Raw genomic sequence first — 22,803 nt, 5'->3', positions numbered from 1 at the left:
TGCCACGGGCGTACGAAGAGTTGAAAAAGGTTTTAACAACGGCACCGATTCTACGAGCCCTGGACTGGACCATTACCTTCCACGTACACATTAACGTCTCTAAGTTTGCCATGGGGGCAGTGTTGTGCCAACCTGGTGAGTATAACCTAGATTACCCAGTGAGTTTTGCTAGCAGGAAACTCACTGAGACAGAGATGAATTATTCAACAACAGAAAGGGAGGGATTAGCCATGGTGTTCATCGTGAAGAAGTTCCGACATTACCTGTTGGCCACCCCCTTCACCTTCTTCGTGGACCATCAAGCCCTGCTCTATTTAGTGAACAAACCTTGTGCTACAGGACGTATAGCTTGATGGCTCCTCCTGCTCCTAGAGTTTGATTTCTCCGTGGTGGTACGGAAGGGAAAACAGCATTACATGGCTGATCATATGTCCCGTATACCCACAGGAGAAGCCGTTGGACAAGGCATCATGGACAAGTTACCTGACAGCCACTTATTCCACCTGTCTAGAAGGAGACCTATTCAGGGCCGATCTGACACCATACTGGGCAGACGACATAGTCCAAGTGCTCGAGCATGGACTACCCAAACGACCAATAGAACGCGCACGGCTTAGGCACTTGATCCTGAAAATACAGCCCTACCAGTTGATTGCAGGCCAACTCTATAGGCTGGGGCAAGACAGATTGCTGCGTAGGTGCATGTGTGAGCATGAGATGCACAATGTGCTCTCAGAGGCGCACAGCGGCATTGCAGAAGGACACTTTAGCGGAGATATGACAGCATAGAAGGTGTTGCAGTCCCAGCTATGGTGGCCCACACTTTTCCGCGATGCTAAGCAATTCGTCAAGCATTGTGACGAGTGCCAACGGACAAAGGTCCTAATTCGTAAAGATTAGATGGAGTTAACCCCTGTCATTGCTCGCCAACCCTTCAAAAAATGGGGAATTGACTTCATAGGATCCATCAGCCCTGCGGCGCAATACTCACAAGCCAAGTACATCATGGTGGCCACGGATTCCCTCACGAAATGGGCAGAGGCGAGAGCCACACGAAAAAATGATGCTAGGACGACTGCCAAGTTCTTATGGGAGCAAGTAATCTCGTGCTTTGGTTGCCCCATCAAACTGGTTAGCGACCAAGGAACGCACTTCATCAACGAAGTGATAGCCCATCTCCTATCCGCCTTTCTTATCATCCATCGCAAATCCTCACCATACTACCCTCAGGCTAATGGCCAGGCAGAATCAACCAACAAAATTCTCATCAACGTCCTGACTAAAGTAGTCTCAGCCTCACGAAGCGACTGGGATAACAAGTTGATGGCAGCCTTGTGGGCCTACTGAACAGCCTGGGTCGAACACCTTTTAGGTTGATCTATGGGACTGAAGCCATTCTCCCATTAGAATTCTTCGTCCCTAGCCTGAGAATAGCGCTCCAAGAATGATGGGAAGGGAAGGAAGCATGGACGCAACGCTTGGTCGAGCTGGAACGCCTATCAGAGACTCGTCTTCTAGCCACCCATGCACTTATCTGCGAGAAAGCCCAACGCAGGAGCTAGTTTGACAAACATGTTAAGCAACGAGAGTTTGAGCAGGGTGACCTAGTGCTCCTCTACTCAGTTAAAGGACATAAGCAAAAGATGAAATTCAGAGGTCTTGGACCCTTCAAGGTTTGGGCAATCAGTCAAACTTGTAATGTCGAGCTTGAGACACTGGATGGTGAAGAAATAGGCTTCTTCAATGGCAGCCATGTCAAGAAGTACTACCCTCCCACTCATCCTTTGCATGAGCCACCAATGGTAGAACCGCCTATCAAAATACAAGTAGCCACAATTATTGAAATCTACGAGAATGAGGAGGAGCCTGTAGAACCCGCCTACCTCCGTGTCACGGTCACTGCCAAGCAAACATGCTCCTTCAACACCTTGATTGATGAGGGGGCAGATTTCAATGTCTTAATGCACAAGCATTGGATCCAACTCGGCAAACCACTAGTTCATCCCACAACGGCCAAATTAAGCCCATACGGGGCTCAATCCTAAACGCTTCTTGGCACATGCAGAGTCACCGTTTCTATCAAGTCTAAAACTATCCCCATGCTGTTTTACGTATTGCTAAGTACCACGGATGCATGCACAGAGTCATTGCTCGGGCGAACCTTTAAAAAGAAGACTCACTGCAATGTTGATTATGAGTCGCAACGCATCCACTTAGCGATCGACAACGTGCGCATTGTCACAGCTTTCAGCAAGGGCCTCGTAACACCATCACCGATCACAGGGCCACCGATAGAAACAGTCGTAGGTAAGACTAAGGAGGGGGTACTCTATATTTGCCACTCCCAGATCCCCATAAACCACAGGCTGCAGCAACAAAAAAACACCCCAACAGCCTCGCTTGCAATGGGTACCTAAACAGCCTCGAGAACTGCCTAGGGCTAGACGCGCATGTTTGCATAAGACCTACAACTCTAAATCTAGGAAACCAAGACACCATCACCAGAAGCGCCGCATGATTAAACAAATATGGGTCCCTAAAATCCTCCTGCATGCGCAAGGCTACTATGAGGGGAATGTCTCGCTGTGGATCCCTAAGGTCCCTACTGCCAAAAGCACTAGTCCTACGCCGACCTCAAGTATGATCAGCCCATGTCCCCCGATGCCTCAACACCATGGGCTGCAGTGCTCTCCAGAACCCCAACCATCCAACCCCTCTACGCGTCAACCCAAGAGAGTCGCACATGCCTATCGGCCCAAACAACGGCCACCACCATAAGTGGCATTATCCAACCAAGTCAACCCGCCGCTCCACAGCCTAGCTGACTGCAGCAGCCTAGCTGTTGTGACCAAATCCGACCCATCCATCTTGCCAACAGCTAGGTTGCCGACTCAAACGGACTCCCAACCGCAACTTTGTACAGTCAGAACCTTGAGATCTAGCAGACCTCAACCACCCATCGGCGTTAAGCCCTCTTATGAATGAAAGTCATTTCTAACGCTGGCCACTGACCTTGCAGAGGATATTGGAGATGATGTGGTGGACTGCATCAAACAACTCGATGCCACCTTTGTTGCACTGGCCCTCAGCTATGACCGCCTAGACTTGGGTCTATTAGCATAACCCTTTGCAACAGACGTATGCAATATGCCTTGCTCTTTGGAGACTTTTGAATTTGCCTTTGCACAGGCTTCTCGCTCTGTCACGCCGCTGAGTTGCTCGCTAGCAAGGTCTCCAAAGAGCAAGTCATTAAGCAACGCCTCATCAAATCATTTGACCCACGAACAACATCTGCCATCACCAACCAAGAGATCGCAAGGTTATCCCACTTGGTTGATACGGGATCACCCTTCTTAAGGCATTGGTACGCTCTTAGGTTGCAATGGGAAGTTGATGGATGTCGCATAATGACCAACGTCGAACAACGCCGAGCCATCAAAACGGTCGAGTATGATCCCACCTACGTTGTGCCTACCTCATATAGAGTGTTAGCCACTCTTCGGGGTTGACCCATGGACGAACATATCACAGCGCACCCCCATCTCGACCGCCTCTTAACAGAGGAAGAGCTCCACATCGCAAGTCAGGTCGTCTCCGGTGATTTCCTTACAGATGTCCTCATGTACATCACACATGTAGGAATTCGACCCTTTGATCTGGACTGCGCTGCTCAACTGGAATATAACCCCAACTTCTATGCTTGGCTCCTACACAAATAAAGATGAACGTCTTGACCCCACAACCTCCAATCCTAGGACGGATTCTTATTTTCCAAAGGGGGGAAGGGGTAGTAAGGGGATAAACGATAAACGAAATAAAATCTAAAAAGTAAACCAAGTGTGAAACGCTTAAAATTGAAATGCAAATATAAAAGGTGGTGATAGAAGTCGGAAAGGCAAAGTTAAGGCTATGATCAATAAAATCTGCTATGCTTTTGTTTTTTCAGCAAATTAGTTGCCAAAAAATACTAAAAATGGAAATGGCTAAATGTACAGGTGGTGACCATGGCAAGCCAGGACAAAGCAGGCAAGCTTCCCTTCTCGGAGGAGGAACAAGTAAAGTACGGCCTCACGGTGGAAACAAGAGATTTCAACCAGTTAAAGTTTCGCCACGTCTTCAACCTGGAAGACGTAGTCATCAAAGAACCGGCGGTATGTCAAATCATAGAGCAGTGCCACCTACAGAAGTACCTGGATGTAGTGGGCCGGAGGATAGACTACACCCTATGCGCTGATTTCTTGCGTACCTTCAACAAAAACAGGGGCACTGTCACGGTACGTGACAAGGAAGCTACCAGACAGGTGCAGATCAAGCTAACCCCCGAGTTGGTGGAAAGGGCACTAGGGCTGCCAAATAAGGTGGAAAGGAAGCCAAAAAGAGACATCTATGCCATGCTGGGGATGGATAAAGTTAAGGTTCACACCAATGACGGAATTAGCTGGCAGACATCCCCAACCAAGAAATTCAGCTGTAGGCAAAGATGGTGCACGCCCTATTCTCAAGCCAAAGGTACAACAACATTATGACCCGAATCAATGTACCTCTGCTCGACAGCATTGCGGTGCAATCATTGGATGAGGTGAACCTTAATGGGTTCGTGAGAAAGACAATTGAGGCTTCGGCGAAGGCCCTGGCGACAGGAGGAAGAGCCATGGAAGGAGTGTCCCCGTTGTCCCGATCGACTCGCAAGGCATCATCTTCCAAGGCCTCCACCATAGGGTTTGGAGGTGTCCTTAGGCAATCATCCAAGAAGCAATAGGGCAGGGACAAGCAGGAGAAGAAAAAGAGGGAGGTGACAAGGAAAGTGGTGAATCACCATCACAGTCCCTGCCTCACACGGAAGAGCAGCAGAGGTCGTCTGATGAGACGAAAACGGACGTTGATGAGGAGTGAGAATCCCAGGCTACACCACAAAGGCATGTGGAACAATGAACCAAGGCCCTACATGGAAAAAGAGAGGAGGAGCGAAGGAAGAAAGAGAAGGAAGATCTGGAAAGGGCCCGAAGGGAGTCGGTAAGGGATGAGGAGGAAAGAAAAAAGAAGGCCGAGGAGGAGTTGAGAAGGAAGAAAGAGGAAGAATTGGAGCTAGCAACCCGTCGCTCCATTGAGGAACAGCATAGAAGAGACGAGGAAGGAGCAGTGGGTCCGCACCACCCTGAGGCACCCGGTCCCAGTACCGGTGTGCTGGAAATCGCGCCCTTGCCCCCTGCAAAAGGAAAAGGAAAGGATCTGATCAGGCCAGCTTCCCCCCTCCTCATACCGTCCATGCAAGCCACTCCTATCATGATGACGCCCCTTGCCACCGCCACCCAAGGGCCCACCCCAAGAGTCGATGAGAGCAATGTGGTCACCTGGCTACAATTTTTGGTGGAAAGGGAGCTGGCAAGGGAAGCGGCCATGGCCACCCTAGCTTCAGGAGCCAAAAGGGTAGCCACGACTGAACTGGAGCCAAGGCCGAAACTGAAAAGGCAAAAAATAGAAGATGTCGCCATCACCACGACCATGCCCCACCCCCCACCTTCAGCAGACCAATACAATGAGTATGTGAAGGAACTGCTATCGCTGTTGCAAAGGCCCAGGGAAGAAAGGAGGATAGCTGTGGAGGAGCTGGCAGCGGAACGAGAATCATAAGCTGCCTTCCAGCTAGAAAGAACAAAGCAGATAACAGAATATCAAAGGGAAATCGTTGTGCTCAGGGAGGAAGCCAGCACTAAGGAGGTGGAAGAATTAAAAGCCTTGAAGGAACGTGACACTACCTGGGAGGGAAGAAGAAAAATCTTGATTGAGTGTCTCAACGGGGAGAGGAAAACTAATGCCCACCTTTGGGGCAAAAATGATTAGTTATCTGCAGTCAACCTGGAAACGCAAAGCCAGCTTGACAAAATCAGACAGGAGGCTGCAGAGCTGGACCAATTAAGGGCAGAACAGGTGCGAAGGATGCAGGTAAAGCTGGATTAGCTCAAAGTGCAGAGAAGATGACCTTGAAGGGAAGGAAAGCTATATGGTATCACGGCCTTGAGGTTGGAACCATAACCACCATGTATTTTTTTTTAAGCCTTTAGAAGGGAGTTCGCCCTTGAGAGAGGTGTCCAATATTGGCTGCACATGTTGAAATTGACACGCCAGAACCACATGAAGACATACGAGCGTATGCCAAGAAGATCAAAGAGGTTTTTCGTAAATTGGATGCCTCTATCCCTATCCCACCTATTGCCTAGTTAGAATAATTCTTGCATGGTCTTGATTTTGACATCCAGATGTAGCTGAGTAGTGTCACCTTGGCGGATATAGACACTGCCATTAGACAAGTGCAATAAATAGAATCCCAACGACAAGCAGTCTATGATTCTTGAATCAGTCCCACTATGGGTCTAGCGTCGAAAAATAATTTGCAATTGATCAATGGTAGTGGAAGCCAAGGGATGGGGATGGACAACCCTAATGGGAGAGGGAACATGGTGCCGAATGTGCCTTTATTTCCAGCTCCACCTAGTATGACTATGCCTATGGCTAGTCATATGCCTCAAAATGTGGGAAGCCAAGCGGCGAACCCTAACGTTGTTCATGTGGATTGGCAACCAATGCAACCAATGCCTAATCAAATTGTGAGGCCAAGGGACCAACGGGTAGATGATCAAGGCTATGAGTCGAGTTCGTCAAATGTCCTTAGCAAAGTCAAGGAAATGATGAAGCACTACACAGATATCATCTCTGAACAATATCGGCAAATAGCCATTGTCATTAATTTCTTAAAGAAACAATAGAATATGATAGGGAATCGACACCTTGAAGAGGGTACACCCTCTAGATTCAGCTGCAAATGGTGTGATGGGCAACATTATCCACGTAATTGCCCAAATGTCAAGTGCAACATTTGTGGGAAGTCCGATCATTTAACAGTCACCTATTGGAGCAAGATCAGTTCTCTCCAGTAAGTCAGTCGACAACCAGGGCCTATTAATCATCGTGCGCAATGAAATAATTTTCAACAGGATGATAGGCTGAAACAAATACTCCAAAGGGGTAAGGATACTGTTGAAGAACTATCGAGCGGCACTAGCATGACCCTCATCGAGGCTGTGCAGGTTAATGGCACTAAAGCCTCTAGCCTACATGTCATAACAAAAGGCCAAAAACATAGAGAAGGTGACAAAGATAATGTAAAACCTATCGATGGAAACCCTAGGCAGGATGATAAAGGAATGCAAGTTCTACATCCTAACAAGGAAGGGGGACCTTTGAAGCTTGTAGAGAGTAAGGTTGACGCCAAGAGAGATAAAGAGGTATCGAGAAAGAAGATGAGATTTTAAAAAGAGGCAATAAAGCCTGTGCAGCATCCTAAAGAGCGGATGGTTTAGTGTGAGAAGTGAGCGGATGTAGACTTTCAAGTAGATATACCCACTAGTAGATTGATATTTGGCAGAGGTGCTAGACAGGTGGTAGTCGGTGCATATTCTAAATCCCCTCAAAGTGAGTGAGCTCCCTTGTCTTCTATAGAGTTAGAGACAATGGAAGATGTGTCTAAAAGTGAGACATCATCAATTGATGAATCAACCACAGAAGACGTCTATCAAATAACGTTGAACGAGCCATTAGAAGCTCAAGATAGAATAAGGGACGCAGATGTTATCGAGCTAGGCATTGGTATGCTCGACGATGAGCGACCAATAAAGCTAGGGTCTATGGTTGGTGCGAAGGAATGGGAGGATTATGTCACTCTGATCCAAGAGTTCTGCGATATTTTTTCTTGGAGTTACAATGAACTTAGGGGCATTCCTCCCAATCTCGCTCTCCATACAATTCTGTTGAAGGAAAGAAGCCGTCCTGTGCGACAGAAAGTCAGGCATATGCCATTTGAGTTGCAGGATGGGCTATTTGAGAAGTTATAGAAGTTACGAAAAGCAGGTTTGATCTTCCCTGTGCAGCTTACCGAATGGTGTTCACCAGTTGTGATAAAAAAGAAGAAAAATAATCAAATCCGATTGTATGTGGACTTTTAGGACTTGAACAAGCAGACAATTAAGGATTACTACCCACTGCCCTTTATCAACCAGATTTTGGATCAATTGGCAGGTAGAGAGATATATTCATCCATGGATTGTTTCGTTGGCTATAATCAAATGGCAATTGCAAAAGAGGATAAGCTCAAAATGACATTCATAACAGTCTTCATGACCTTTGCATATCAGGTGATGGCATTTGGTCTATGCAATGCACCTGGTTCTTGGCAATGAACTGCCGATAAGATCTTTGGTGACATTTCCCTTGAGAAACTGAAGGTATTTATTGACAATTTAGGGGCAGCCACCATGAGAGAGAGGCTGTTGATTATTTTACGAAAATGTTTTGAGCGATGCAGAAAATTTTTCATAGTTCTCAATCCGAGGAAGTGTGTTTTTGGCGTACCTTATGGGCTCCTGCTGGGCCATGTAGTTAGCTCGGTAGGGATTGCGACGAATCCTGAAAAGATCAAAGCTATAGTTGCCATGAGTTTGCCACACACCCCTAAAGAAGTCCACATCTTTCTGTCATCATCAATTGGATATTATCGACGGTTCATAAACACTTTGGCAAAAAGAATGTTGCCATTTTGACGAATCCGTTATCCTTCTATTGTTTGTTTATGTGGAGTGACTCTTGTAAGGTGGCTTTCGAGGATGTAAATCAAGAACTTGCAAGAGCACCTATGTTGAAAGCATCGAGGAGAGGTGACATTTTTTATATTTTTTCAGAAGGCTACCACACATAGCATTAGTTGTTGTTTAGCACAGACGTGGGAAGAGAAGTGGTATCACCCATTTGCTTTTGCTAGTCGGAAGCTGGGTGTATCCGAAATTAATTATACTTATATGGAAAATTTGTACCTTGAGATGGTCTTTGCGGCTAAAAAGTTCAGGCACTACATCCTTTATGAGAAGGTTGTCCTATATATGAAGGTGGAAGGGCTATGACTGTTGATGAATAAGTTACAACTGCCTGATTGTTTAGCAAAGTGGTTAATCACTTTGCAAGAGTTTGATTACGAGATTAAGAGCAAGCCGCCGAAGCTACAAGGAATTGTCGAGTGTCTTATGGATTTCAAAGAGCCAAAAGAGGTCATGGCTAAAGGAAGTGACATGGAAACTTTGTTCAAGATTGATATGGCGTCTATTCCCTCCTAGTACGTTGCTATAACGCACTATCTATCTACGGGAGAGACTGGAGCTGACCTATCAAAGCCAGAGAAGAGGAAAATTAAACAGCAAGCATTGAGATTTTCCTTGATCGTAGGGACACTATATCCATATGGTGTTGATGATATCTATCGCAGATGTGTGATGCCTAATGAGGTTCCATTTATATTGGAATAGTGCCATGACTCCGCTTGTGGAGGGCACTTTGCTGGGTGGTTGACGACACACAAAAGTTTTAAGAGGTGGATATTGGTGGCTGTGCATCTTCCAAGATTCATTTGAGTATGTCAAGAGATGTGATACATGTCAAAGACATGACAATAGAGAGAATAGAAGTGTCCACTTATGCCTATTATGGCTATTCTTCCATTTGAGAAGTGGGACATTTACTTTGTGGGTCCTATTATCCCATCATCTACCACTCAGAAGAGATACATTATAGTAGCCACTGATTACTTTACAAAGTGGTTAGAAGCACGAGCAATGTGGCAGAACAATGCAAAAGAGACTACCAGTTTTCTATTTGAGCAGATCGTCTACCGTTTTGGTCCACCAAAGGAAATAGTATCGGACCATGAAACCCATTTTTTGAACAAGGTGATTAAAAGCTTGACTAAAGCATGGAAAATCAAGCATAATAAGACGACCTCCTATAATCCGCAAGCAAATGGAAAAGTTAAAAGTACCAATAAGCAGCTTGTGGATATCCTATCCAAGATAGTCTCCGAAAAGAAACAGGACTGGGATACAAAATTATATGTGGTAGTATGGGCGTATCACACGATGTTTAAGCGAGCCATTGGCCACACCCCATTCAAATTAGTTTATGGGGAGGAGTGCGTCTTGCCCTTAGAAATTGAGTTGCCGACCATAAGATTCGCAATCAATCATTATTTGGGTGATGAAGATGCCCTATTCGAGTGTTTTACGACTATAGCCCACTTGGATGAGCTGAAATTGTAGAGTTTGTTGCACTAGGAAGTAGCTAAGCGTTGAATGAAGCGGTTGCATGATCTAAAAGCAAAGAAATATACCTTTAAGAAAGGACAGTTAGTTCTATACTACGATGCACGTATGGAGCTATTCCGAGGGAAGCTGGAGCCTAGATGGGATGGCCCTTATAAGATAATTAGGCTAGATAAAAATAAGTCCACGCCTTTACTAGCTAATTTATAGGGATTGTAATTTAAGAATAAGGTCAATCTTAATAAGATTAAACCTTATTATTTCTAAGTATGCTAACATGCTAAATGCATTGCAGGTCCATGCACTGAGTCTGATTTGAGACATGTAGGAGAGCTTAAACTAGTTGATGGGGCAATTAATTCCTTATTTGGAGCACCCATATCTCAAGCAAAGATATCATCAGGGAAAGCTCATCTGGTGGAGTAAAGGCTATAAAGTGACTGAGCAAGACGATAAGACATTCGTTTTGGAGATTAAGGTCTTCTATCATCACTGTTTGCAGATTTTGACGAGCGTCCCTATAGTCTTTAATGATGAAGGTGGGATGGAGCCATCAATTCATCCTCTTGATATATTGAATTTTTACTATCATAATTACGAATAGGGGAGTTCTGGATGGCTGGCTGTGTAAACCCATTGTGGAAGTACACATTATACTTTGATGGGGCATCCAAGGGTCCTAATAAAAAAGGGAGTGTTGGAGTAGTTATCTGAGATCCCCAACGTAGAGTTACAATGAAATTAGTTGCTTATCTCGGGGTAGGATTCACTAATAACATGGTGGAGTATAAAGCCTTGATTATGGGACTGAATGTTGCCAAGAAACGTGGTATTTGGTAGTTGTTAGTAAAAGGGGATTCCTATCTGATCTTAAATCAACTCAATGAGACATATACAATCTGGAATCCTATCCTTCGTATGTATAATCGAATTGCTATAACCCCACTTGATGAATTTGAGAGCGTATCTCTTCAGCTGATTCCACGTCCTTGGAATCAATTTGTGGATTCACTAGCCAATTTTGCTTATGAAGAGGACCTCTTATTCAACTGTGGTCCTAGTCTAGATGTTGCTATACTACGATGCACGTATGGAGCTATTCCGAGGGAAGCTGGAGCCTAGATGGGATGGCCCTTATAAGATAATTAGGCTAGATAAAAATAAGTCCACACCTTTACTAGCTAATTTATAGGGATTGTAATTTAAGAATAAGGTTAATCTTAATAAGATTAAACCTTATTATTTCTGAGTATGCTAACATGCTAAATGCATTGCAGGTCCATGCACTGAGTCTGATTTGAGACATGTAGGAGAGCTTAAACTAGTTGATGGGGTAATTAATTCCTTATTTGGAGCACCCATATCTCAAGCAAAGATATCATCAGGGAAAGCTCATCTAGTGGAGTAAAGGCTATAAAGTGACTGAGCAAGACGACAAGACATTCATTTTGGAGATTAAGGTCTTCTATCATCACTGTTTGCAGATTTTGACGAGCGTCCCTATAGTCTTTAATGATGAAGGTGGGATGGAGCCATCAATTCATCCTCTTGATATATTGAATTTTTACTATCATAATTACGAATAGGGGAGTTCTGGATGGCTGGCTGTGTAAACCCATTGTGGAAGTACACATGATACTTTGATGGGGTGTCCAAGGGTCCTAATAAAAAAGGGAGTGTTGGAGTAGTTATCCGAGATCCCCAACGTAGAGTTACAATGAAATTAGTTGCTTATCTCGGGGTAGGATTCACTAATAACATGGTGGAGTATAAAGCCTTGATTATGGGACTGAATGTTGCCAAGAAAGGTGGTATTTGGTAGTTGTTAGTAAAAGGGGATTCCTATCTGATCTTAAATCAACTCAATGAGACATATACAGTCTGGAATCCTATCCTTCGTATGTATAATCGAATTGCTATAACCCCACTTGATGAATTTGAGAGCGTATCTCTTCAGCTGATTCCACGTCCTTGGAATCAGTTTGTGGATTCACTAGCCAATTTTGCTTATGAAGAGGACCTCTTATTCAACTGTGGTCTTAGTCTAGATGTTGCTCTTGATAATGAGACATGACTTGGTCGCTTGTGGGGAATGTTTTCAAACCATGCATTATATGGCAAGCGATGGTTGATATGGGTAATGCAAAGAGTAGCCAAGACCCATCTACCACTATTATTATAGACCCATAGATTGGTCAGATGACATGTTATGCATATGCCTCTTGCTATATATGTAGGAGGTATGGGTCATAACTTAACGCATTTAGTTTAGGGTTGAGAGCCCTTATTTTTCCCTTGGAATAGAGCATATTTTTGTATATGTGCCTTCTTCCAAGGAGGGATCCATATGAGTTGGTTTGTTTGATTTCTTTAGGCCAAGAGGGCCGGTTGTTTTAGTTTAATGTTTGATTTCTTTAGGCCAAGATGGCCAGTTAGTTTGCAGTACAAATGTACTATTTCTTTAGGGTAAGAGGGCCCTATGTCTGTTTGGTGTAGGTACATTTAATGGTTTGTTGTTTTAGTGATTACATCACACAGGTTGATGAAGTCGCTGGAGGGAGCCTTTTCTAAGGAGGAGCTTCTTGTGCCCATTCCAAGTGGTTATGTCCCCTTTTCGAGTCTTTTTCTCTTAAGCAAATAATGATACATGTGTAAGAGGATACTTTCTTGTTGGGGATCGGCAATCGAGGTATGCAGTCTCAAGGTTAGGTTATGTATGTCTGTGGGAGGTCTGAGTAGTTGCTGCCTCTTGTAAAGGCAATGGCAGGCACTAAAAGACCTGTTTTCGAAGGAAGTTCTAGTGATGTTGTTCTACTGACCTACTAGGCAGTCATTCTAGGAGTTTTTGTTATAGAGAAGCCTACTAAAAACACCCAAAAGGAAAAACCATAAATATCTGAAAGAAAATATATGAATATACGGAGGTGTATAAAAAGGGATTCTAACCCCTAAAACCATAAAATAGAAAAGAAAGAAAAATCCTTGAGGAGTTGTTTATCTTGCAAAGGCTTGGTAGGTTCCTAGGGACAAGTTAAACCTAGGGCCGATGCCTTGTCTTCCTAGGGGTGGCACCTAGCTAGAAAAATAAAAATAAAAGATGGTTGGAGTGAAAATAAAAGTGAGCATTAGTCGCCTCGCGAGGGTTTGGTAGGCTCTTGGGTACCAAGACAAAACTTGAGGTCGATGCCTTGTTCTCCTTGGGTCACTACGCTTAGCTCCCTCCTTTTTACACACTCGAGTATGGAAAATAAGAGACTAAAGGACCAATGTGCTAAAAGATAATATTTGTTGATCAAGCTATAGGAGTCCTTGCCTAGTAGGAGCTCCTAGTTGAGTTGTCCTTAGTTAAGTAGGTAGTTCAGGCCACCACTTAGGATGACCTCTTTGATTGTTCTTTTTAGCTTGCCTGTGTTGGAACAATTGGTTAGTGACTAGCTTTAGGCTTTTTATTAGATTCTGCTAGGCCTACTCCTCATGGATTTCATGCCTTGGTTTTGCCAGGGGGTAGGGTGAGAGCTGTGATGTGTTTTGATGCATATCTCTTTTGTATCAACTTGATGCTCTTTATAAATATATATGTGCAGATCTGTTCCTAGGATCTAATGGGTTGAGTTGCCCTATCCCGTGGTCACCAATGATAGACAATTTTTTACATTGCTTAAAAATAGCCCAAATTTCCAAATTTCAAGGGACAAATAGACTTTGTCAAAAGGTGACAGCTGTAATCAATATGATTTTAAGCAGCAAGGCTCAAAAGTGCTTTAAAGACCCACTGGATGGCGGTCGGTGAATTTTCACATTTTTTTGGCACGTCAGATGAGACTTTGGGAGATGTCTCGTAGTGGGGGACTTCGAGACGGATGCCCAAGAATTTTCAGATCGTAATTCGAACGCCGGACGTGAAAATGGGGATGCCTGGGAGACCAAGGGCCAAAGGCCAAATGCAAATGGGTTAGGGGGACCCAAGGGGGGTGACCCTTGGGGTCTCCCACCCCCCAAAATTCATGTGGGGGGGGGGGGGGGGGGGGGGTGTTTCATGAAATGGCATGGAGGGAGAAGATTGTGCCTTGTTGCAGGTGATGGATTTTTGGAGAAGGGAGGGGCTATGCCACCTAAATACAACCCCATAATCTGAAAAACTAGTGGAATGCTCTATGCTTTCGCTCTCCATCGCCACTCTCCGCTCCTCTAATGGATGTCTAGATATGGAGATCCAAATTCAATCTTTCTCTCTTCTCCCCCTCTCTCCCCTTAAGAGGAAGTTCATGCCCATGAAGAAGATTGAAGATCGATTGAGGACCGCTTGTCCGACATGGTACCAGATCACTCCCGGATTGGTGGAGGGCTAGAGTTGGCTATTCGGAGATGGGATGAGCCTTGAATGAGGGCTGATTTGTAGTCCCACATCAGATTTTAAAACCCGAAAAGAAGGAAAAAAACTAGTAATTCTATTTTTCAAAGAAAAATTGCTTGTTTTTTTACTTTTGATTGAGTCAATGTTGTTCTTATGGAGTGAACATTGGTAGAAATGTTGTTTATTGTTTGTTCTATGTTTGAATTTTGAAAAAATCAGAAAAAATAAAGTGAAAATGTTGAAAATAATTTTTTGAAACCTGTAAAACGTAGTTTGTATGAGGAAAATGGAGTTTTTGGTGTTTTTGGGTGGGATAAAATGCTAATAAAAGCTATATTTATGCTGCTCTAAGAATCAAGAGGCATAGCTCTTAAACTATATCAACTTTTAATTGTGAAAAATATAGAAAATTAGAGAAAAATGGAAAAAAATAAGAGAAAAAATAGGAATATGCCTTAGAAAAAATATGAAAAAATATAATAAGTGATTGTGGATGTATGGTGGGGCAAAGCATGAGCTTTGGCCTCAATTTTCCCTATGTTTTTGTCATAGTGTGTGATTTATCACTTTTTATACGTTAAACCATGTCAAAACAACCTCTATACACCTATGCAATGAAGCAAAACTTAAACGGTGAGGGGAAGTAGGATTTCGTGCAATACTTTGAGGGCTGAAATAATGTAAATTATGATTGGTTTTTTTCTATGCATAGCATTTAGGAAACGACGTGTTTGGAAATAAGGGATCCAGTAGCACAAGGTTCACCTTGGTGCTAGATTCTTGCGATGAAGCATCTACGTACTAGTTGGAATTCATGAAAAGTCTGTTTGCATACTAGCACATAGGCTAACTTCAAAACATAACTATTTGTGCACAATGAGACATTCACTACTGCATTGATCATACATGTGGTATTAACTCCTGGAAATGCGTAGCAATTGTTTGAATTATAGTTGATCCACACTTGAGACGGTGAGTTTAATGTGTCTGCTTGACCACTTGTTGGACACGTCTGAGCAGCCCATCGGGAGGGGAGTCCAGAAAGTGCCACCTAGCACTCGCAAGAAATGTCACAGGGTTTGCGATCTAGGTCTTCTCGAGTCTGTCCCGAAGTGGAAGTATCTAGCCATTCCCACTTAGGAATGACTTGAAGTCAGGGTTTCTTTCCTATCAGCCAAGTCTCTAAGAAGTAGCTAGTGTCGAGCTCCATATGACCCACTTTGAGTAGGAACAACTGAGTCGAAGCAGACTCATGCCGTACTTGGTTCATAGAGAATGGGAAACGAGAGGGATTCATTACTCAACCTCTCTGCCCGTAGGGCATAGTCCCATTCCAGTCCCCTAAAATGGCATAAATCCTTGTGAGAAGCCTCCCAGTTCTCTGGGACTACACAACCGTAGGACAAACCCATCGGGGAATTCCCTCCACCGACTTCCCTTGATAGCTTTAGTTGTCTAATTAGGTCCTACCACATTTATGTGCGACATTTAAAATTAACTTCATTAATTAGGCCTTTTAGGGCAAAGAGTTCATTCACGTAATTTACAACACACACAAAAACAAAACAAGCAGTCCTTTTATCAAACAAGTTCCTTAACTTATCTTTAAGTTAATCTTTGTCTCTTGCCCATACATGAGAATTATGTATCCCTTCTGTCCAACAGAAGTACCCGATCCAAGTCTCATGGCACCAAAATTTCCATCATTTATCTGGAATAGGATCTTCCAATGTCCTAGACATTGGGCTCACGGGGATCTCCAACTCCATTTTGGATAGGTAAGGGGTGTCCAGAGGTCCACCTGACCCACAAGCGGTCTAGGAGTGAGATGACATTTTCGTGGTTGGCCTTTTCACCACTCGACCATCGGCCTGTGAATCGAGCAGTGTCCTCTCGGGATAATCCGCGATGTGATCTTGGAGATGATCCACGCGTGAAAAATATCATTCCTTAATTAATCCAATTAAAATTCAAGCACAATCAAAGCAATCAGTCCTAATATCATATTCTAGAAAAACATTCCTTTATTCCCATGGCAACTTGTCATTACAGACCCCTGCCATGGATTTGCCATCAACACAAGCCTTGGAATATTTATCCAAATCACAATGCAACAATCCCTTGATTGAAAGAAAAACATTTAGGGTGTTGTTCAATCAACCAACAAAACTAATTGTATTTTTCCCAAACAATACAATAATAGACGCGACAATAATTCCATCGCATATTCACTCTCCCCCTTGGGGCCAAAGAGTAGAATTTACTTAATATTCCCTCCTTTAGCCTAAGGCATATGCTAAAGGTTCCAATACTATACATGATGTAAGTCCTATCATTCCAATGCAAATTAATCAATCTAGCAAGAGCATTTATGCCTCTTCTCTAAGGGACAATTATCTTTTAGCATTTTCCTACTATGCAACATTTTTTCTTGGCTTTATCTTCCTTTCTCCTAAGGCAAGGAGTTGCATGTCATCAATGTAAAATTTACATAATCTCTCCCATGTATGTACTGTGTATATGCATTTGCGAGCTTTAAAAAATATTATCCTCAGTAAAGATTAATCAAAGAATCGATGCTCAATACTTTAGTGTCCCATATGTTGCTTATGCTATGCATGGATTCATCACATAGCAACTAGGTGCAATTTAACTCCCTTTGATACAAGCACTTCACAAACTTCATCTTTGAATATTTGAGATGCGATTTATCCTTTTCAATGACCTATTCTAGCAGCACAAGGTACAGAGCCTAATGCATCTCTTGTGAGTACTAAAACAAGCATCTATCAATTCGAAAATACATTACTTATGACCAGTATCGCAATTGGATTGATAGTGATGCCTTCGCCCGAAGCTCTGTTGTTGGTTGTAGGATTGTCATCCACACGCGACATTCTTCGCTTGGAGGCCATCGTCCGCAAGTAGACTCAAGAGATTAAGAAGGGGGAATAGATTCGAGATGGGAGAGCGAAAGAGAAGATGGTTAAATCAAGGATCGAGATAGAGGGAAATTGTGTAGCCTCTCGGGGTAACTCTTCTCTCTCTCTCTCTCTCTCTCTCTCTCTCTCTCTCTCAAGCTCTTGGAGGGGTATACTCTCTCTCTCCCTCTCTCTTGCAGTCTTTCGGGGTCTCCTTATGCTCTATTGTGCCTCCCCATGCCTCATATTTACAATGAATTAGAGAGGAGGGGATAAGTTTGAGAATAAGAGTGGAGAGGCTCTTAGAAGACTCAGCGATCTGATGCTCAGATCATAAATCTGATGGTTGCATTGGCTCCAAAAGGGGGGTAAAACTCCAAGAGAATTGATTAGAAAGCTCTTAGTTCACTCCTTTTCTCTGTTCAAAGTGCTGTCTACTACCTGTAGACTGCGATCGCGGCGTATGTGATTTTTCTAGTCACTTTTCTTTATTTCTCTTTTTATAAAATCTCCAAAACTAACTAAAACATCACTTGTCTTTTCTTTTAAATGACTTTTAGTTCTATCTTTTTAGGATAATATCTAAAATATAATAGTTTTTGTTCCCCCCAAGAATTTAATATTTTTGGACCATTCAAACTATACACATTAATGCTAGTGATTAATACAACTCATAAGTCTCGTTCACATTGTACTTTTCTTGAAGGGTGGCTACGGTCCTTATCAATCCGAGAAAAATGTCATATTTATGACTCTATTTTTAAATATATTTTTAATTGAATAAAAATTATTAGCTATTAATGCTAGTTAGTTTTTACCTTAGTTAGTCTTAAGTTAGTAATCTTACTAACTTATTAATTGACTAACTAAATTTCGAACTAACCAACTAACTTTTATTACGTGGAAATATTATAGTGAGATTCCCTGTAAACGCCCCGAACAACGTAGTATGCTTAACAATTATGATATTTGCTTGTTTTCAAGATTTAATAGAAAAGAGAATGAACACTTAAAGCTGAAAATGAAAATTACTCACAAAATTACAGCCATAAAAATGTAAAAGTAATGGAGACAAGATTGAGGGTTGAAGATGGGCAACCCCCCCCCGAAGGAATGTATTTCTGCTCAACCCAAGTCCCTTAGGGAAGAGCTCAGTTACAATCAACCTGAGAGTGAGAAGAAGTAATTCTCACTCTCACAAGATCATACAAAGATGTACAAACACACATGCATTATCTATTATGCAATGATAATAACTGATTTCTTTACAGTATGAGAGAAGAAAAAGGGGAATTCAGTCTTTCTCCATCGTTGATCAGCAGTACAGGGATAGAGCTTGCTTCTTGTAGCTAAAATGGAAGAAAGAGCTCAAGAAGGAGGTGCTGTAATGAATTTACATGCTTGCTGTCTTGTAAAACAGCAGTGATAGAAGAGGGAATATGGAGGAATTTGATAATGGAGAAGTGGGGGATGATGATGGGGATGGATGGGGCCAGTTTCTGGCTATCTGTGGGTGCTGTACATGAGTTTACAGCAAAGAAAAATGATGCTCAATGAAGAAAAACGAGCTCTTATTTATAGGAGAGGGGAGAGCTAGTACAAAAGGGGAAAGTGGAGTAGCACAAGACAAGTGTCCAGCCACATGTCATGAGATGTGACAAGTGGTGGGACACTTGGAAACTTGTGTGACAAGTGTCTTGACACTTGTCTCTTCTTTATGGCCTTCCTTTTTGGGTTGAATACTGTCAAGAATAGAAACAACCAAATTTAGTAAGCACAGTCAGAGTACAGAACTTACTATTTTTAGAATGACATCCCTATTTTTTAGAACTAGCATTTTTAGGCTAATTCGAGGCTCCTAAAATTTAGGGACCTCCTAAAATTTAGGGATCTCCTAGAATTTAGGGACCCCCCCAATATGGGTATCATATGAAAGCTTTTTCCGTGTACATCGCAAAAATGGTATCCGAATCTTCATGTGACTTTCCTATGCAAAGAAATGTGCATTTCAAGCTTTCAGCCCACACATGCACATTATACAAGCATTTCATGATCATGCCATCTTGTTGATTGTAACTGTCTGTTCTGGTGGATCTAGCCCACACTTCAAGGCATCAATCCTTTTTGTGTGCGAGTCTAACCCTGATATGCATGAGTTCTAGTCACAGGCGCCCAATCGAGTCATATAGGTGGAAGTGTGAACTATCTTTTCTCTAACCCACCGTATGGGTCCACCATAACCTGTGACCACTCATCAGTGGCCAGCTCCAATGCACTTTTCTTTATATCTAATTAGTGCAAAGGAAATAAATTTAATAAATCATTATATAGATAAATTAATGAAAAAGGATACAAATTCTGTTTCTATAGAGTTGTGACAGCCCTCTGGCTTTTATTCAGCTGTCCTCAGCTGAAAATCTTCTTGATATTGTTGTAGAATATTTGGGTAATCCTTCATGAATTTTTCATCTACCCACTGTGCATCTGTGGTGGGTAGATTCTTGAATTTTAGCAAGAATTTTCGTGTCACAAGGCCACTTCTCGTGGTTTGATCCTTGAGAAACAAAATCTTTTCAAGTTCCAAGAGTTGCTCTGTTTCTTCAACTTCTGGGGGATCTTCAGTAATGGGTTCCTTTGGTTTTGGTCCTATGTAAGGTTTTAGCAAACTTACATGAAAAGCATTGTGTATTTTCCAATGAGTAGGAAGCTCAAGTCGATATGAAACTTCATTTATTTTCTCAATCACTTTGAAGGGTCCAAAGTATCTACTGGAGAGCTTTGGAAAAGATGAATTTTGACCAGAACCTTGTTTGAGCCTGCTTTTATCAAACTTTAGCAAGACATATTGACCTTTTTCAAAAGCCAAAGGTCTTCTTTGTTTATCTGCTTGCTTCTTTTGTCGCTCTTGCGCAACTTTGATAGTGGCTCGAACTTGATCCATTGTTGTTTTTAAATCTGAAGCAAACTCATCAGCAGCAAAAATCTTATCTTTAGTGCGAATAATTGGAGGAGGAATCACTTTACCCTGTACTATTTCATTTGGAGCTTTCCCTGTGGATGAGTGCACTGTATTGTTGTAAGAAAACTCCAATAATGGAAGATATTTCTCCCATTGTGACTTATGTTCACTAACATAAGCTTTCAACATATCCAAAAGAGTGAGATTCATCACCTCTCTTTGGCCGTCAGTTTGAGGATGAAAAGCTGAGGAGAACTTTAAAGTGGTTCCCAAATTCTCAAATAAAGCACGCCAAAAGTTACTTGTGAATTTGGAGTCTCTATCTGAAATGATCTCAGAAGGCATACCATGTAATCTGAAGATATGTTGAATGAAAAGTCTTGCAGCTTGTGCGGATTTCAATGTTTTATGACATGGAATAAAATGTGATTGTTTGCTGAATCTATCAATTATGACCCAAATCATATCATGACCTTGAGGTGTTCTTGGAATACCTGAGATGAAATCCATTGTGATAGATTCCCATAGATCTTTGGGCACTGGAAGAGGTTGCAACAATCCTGGAATCTTCTGCCTATCATATTTGGATTTTTGGCATACCAGACAAGCCTCAATGAAGTTATGTGTATCTTTTCGTAATGTTGGCCAATAAAAGTAGAGCTCAATTGCACTTAGAGTGGCTGCCCTCCCTCTATGCCCTGCATAAGGGGGTTCATGACTTTCTTTAAGCACCTTTGGTCGAACAGGAAGAGTGACACAAAGGCGATTGTTCATGAGACGATAACCATCTTTGATGGAATAATCTGGATGAGAACCTCCTTGCTGTAAATTTGACCAAATTGCTGCAAAATCAGTATCTTCATCATAAGTATTCTTCATCGTTTGAAAATCTTCATGATGAGCCACTGTAATAGTTGCAATGCGAGGCACTCTAGAAAGTGCATCAGCAACTACATTTTGTTTCCCTGGAGTGTACATAATTTGAAAATGAAACATAGACAAGAAATTTTCCCATCTTGCATGTTTCTCCTGCAAATGCTTTTGAGTCTTGAAATACTTCAAGCTTTGATGATCAGTTTTAATAAGGAATTCATTGCCTAAAAGAGAATGTTTCCATATCTTTAAAGCATGAACCACTGCTAAGAGCTCCTTTTCATAAATGTCATACCTTTTCTCCACATCATTTAGACGGCGGCTTTCAAAGGCTACGGCATGGCCTTCTTGATTTAGCACTGCACCAATACAATCACCGCAAGCATCTGCTTCCACCACAAATGGTTTTACCAGATCTGGAATGATAAGAACAGGTCCAGAAGTAAGAGCTGTTTTCAGCCTTGTGAAGGCTGCCTTCTCTTTTTCCTTCCATTGGAAAGAGATCTTCTTCTTTGTAAGGTCATGAAGTGGAGAAGCCATATGTGCAAAATGCTTGATGAAGCGACGGTAATAAGAACATAAGCCAAGAAACGATCGCACCTCATGTATATCACGAAGATGAGGCCATTCTTGGATTATCTTGATCTTTTCAGGATCCATCTGAATCCCTTCAAAAGAGATGACATGCCCAAGGTAATTTATTTTATGCATGAAAAATTCACTCTTTTTACCATTTACCAAGAGTTGATTTTGTTGTAGTAATTGTAGAACAATTTCCAAGTGTTGATGATGCTCCTCTTCATTCTTGCTAAAGACAAGAATATCATCAAAGAAAGTACCGACATATTGTCGATGCTCTCTAAAGATGCGCTCCATCATTCGATTAAAGGTGGCTGGTGCATTGGTTAATCCGAAAGGAACCACCAAGAACTCATAAAGACCGTATGAAGTGCAGAAAGCAGTTTTGTGTACATCTTGTGGTATTACCCTAATTTGATGATAACCACTCTTTAAATCAATGCGGCTGAAAACCTTTGAGCCTCCTAGACGATCCAAAATGTCGTCAATTCTGGGAATAGGAAACCGATTCTTCACGGTGATTTTGTTGAGGGATCGATAATCAATGCACATCCTAAATGTGTCATCTTTCTTTTGAACAAGAAGAACCGGTGAACAAAATGGTGAGCTACTTGGCCTAATTAGCCCACGGTTGAGTAGGTCTTCGACTTGCTTTCTGATTTCTTCTTGTTGAGGACGGCTCACACGGTATGGTGCTATATTAGGAGGAGAACTGCCCGGGATAATATCAATATGATGGTCTTCTGGCCTTTCTGGGGGAAGCTGATAAGGAAGATCTTCCAAAAAACAATCTTTATACTTTTCCAAGAGCTGAAGTTGCTCTTGGTTTTCAGCATTCATATTATCTTTTACATCAGTGACATAAAGCAGACAACATTGAACACAATCCTTAATTTCTCTAGAGACTTGCATATGGCTTACCATAGGTATGGTGTCTCCAGAAACTCCAGCTTGGATCTCGTACTTCTTGCCTTTGTT

This window comes from Lygodium microphyllum, chromosome 1 (genome assembly GCF_053477565.2).
Source record: "Lygodium microphyllum isolate KBCC chromosome 1, Lygodium_microphyllum_v1.1.10, whole genome shotgun sequence".
In the NCBI taxonomy this organism is placed as follows: domain Eukaryota; kingdom Viridiplantae; phylum Streptophyta; class Polypodiopsida; order Schizaeales; family Lygodiaceae; genus Lygodium; species Lygodium microphyllum.
This window is presented reverse-complemented; position numbering follows the sequence as displayed.